Source organism: Cynoglossus semilaevis, chromosome 3, assembly GCF_000523025.1.
Source record: "Cynoglossus semilaevis isolate Cse_v1.0 chromosome 3, Cse_v1.0, whole genome shotgun sequence".
NCBI lineage: Eukaryota > Metazoa > Chordata > Actinopteri > Pleuronectiformes > Cynoglossidae > Cynoglossus > Cynoglossus semilaevis.
Genome location: NC_024309.1, coordinates 7,627,128 through 7,628,587, shown reverse-complemented (window position 1 = coordinate 7,628,587; position 1,460 = coordinate 7,627,128). Strand labels below are relative to the sequence as shown.

Sequence of the window (1,460 nt, the reverse complement as noted above, 5' to 3'; positions counted from 1 at the left end):
CTGCATTCTGGGTGTTAAGGAGTTTATGTCTTGTATACAGCGCTCAGACAAAAAAAAAAGGGGGGGGGGCGGGGGCTGGGGCTAGTAATTTGCCTTGGGAGAGGGTTGGGTGAAGGCTCTCTGTGTGGAGTGTATCTCATTATGGCTGAACTGTGCGTTACCTTTAGTAAACAGCGGGACCCATTTCTCAGGCTAGCGTCACTCTAAGAAAGCAGCGGGGCTGGTAAACGACTGCGGCCCAACAGCGGCACACACAGCCATCCCTCAACTCGTACAGCCCCACAGGGATCCACGCATTTGGTCATGATTAGTCAGACGGAATAAATAATCTGCTCTCCCGACAGGCCCCCCCCCTTCATTTCGGAGGGTGTTGAATGGACGTCCCGTAACAGCTCTTTTGTGTTAGCAAATTCCCCGCCAGTTATTTTCGCTCGACGACCTTCTCAATCATGAGAAAAGTCAAAAATTCAATTTATGAGCCAGACATTTGTTATTAGAGCCCCCTGTGTTTAAGGGTACATGTATTTCTAGCAACGCTGTCGTGCAACGCTATTCCATTATTATGTCATATTAGGGGAAAACGGAACGAGACATTTATTTAATAGCTCGGAGGTATTTACCATACATAGTAGGGGCTACGTAATAAAAGCAAAGTCTTGTGACAACATTATCTGACGCAGATCTGTGCGCAACAAAAGGTCTTACGAAGCCAAACAGTGTCTCGCGATCGTTTTCATTTTGTCTACAAAACGATAGCGTTTGGACATAAGTGTTTCTTGTTTACTGTGTAATGAAACTAATCCCGCTTCATTTTTTTTCCCCCGACTCCATGCAAGCCACAGCCTTGCATCCCGACTCCGACACTTCTGGCCACATCCTTAAATAGTTGCGACGTTCTGCCACTCTGCGCTCGGGCGCGGTGGCCCTCTCATGCGTGAGAAGCAAAACAAGAGCAATTAAATATTCATTCTTTTTACCCTGTACAACCGTTTCCACGTCGGTTCAACTGCGAGAAACCACACAGTGTGAGACAGATCCACTCGAGCCTTCGCCTCCAGTGACTCCAGTATTATCAAGAGGCGGTAGAAGGCGTTTTTTTTTTCCTTGGCCTCCCCATCTGACAGTGCGCTGGTGTTGTTTTCATGTCGTACGACCACATGTGGACACTGTAAATCAAACACTAATTATGCCACGCACTGACCTGCCAGTTAGCGCGCTTCTTCATCCGCTCGTCTTAATTGACGGCGCCCAACGAATTTGACGACAAAGGCGTATGTGTTTCGGCACACTGTAAGCAGCCCGGTTAATTAAGACGCGCTGACAACTGATGAACTCTGCACGTCGTTATGGATCTGCCGCCTTTAATTGGGAAGAGTAGTAATGATGAACACATTGTTCTTCGCTACTCTGTGGCTGCAGTGTCGCTGCAGTAAAAGCAGCAGGAAAACTGCTGAGGTATC

General features: G+C 47.7%; 2 protein-coding genes across 3 annotated transcripts in view; one reads left to right on the top strand and one right to left on the bottom strand.

The window, feature by feature from the left end:
• mkxa (mohawk homeobox a) overlaps positions 1–1,460 on the top strand; it is a 1,121,182-nt gene that overhangs the window by 396,465 nt on the left and 723,257 nt on the right. The window lies entirely within an intron of this gene.
• The window catches only part of ntng1a (netrin g1a), a gene marked incomplete at its 5' end in the record, with an annotated part of 68,293 nt that overhangs the window by 52,757 nt on the left and 14,076 nt on the right, over positions 1–1,460 (bottom strand). The window lies entirely within an intron of this gene.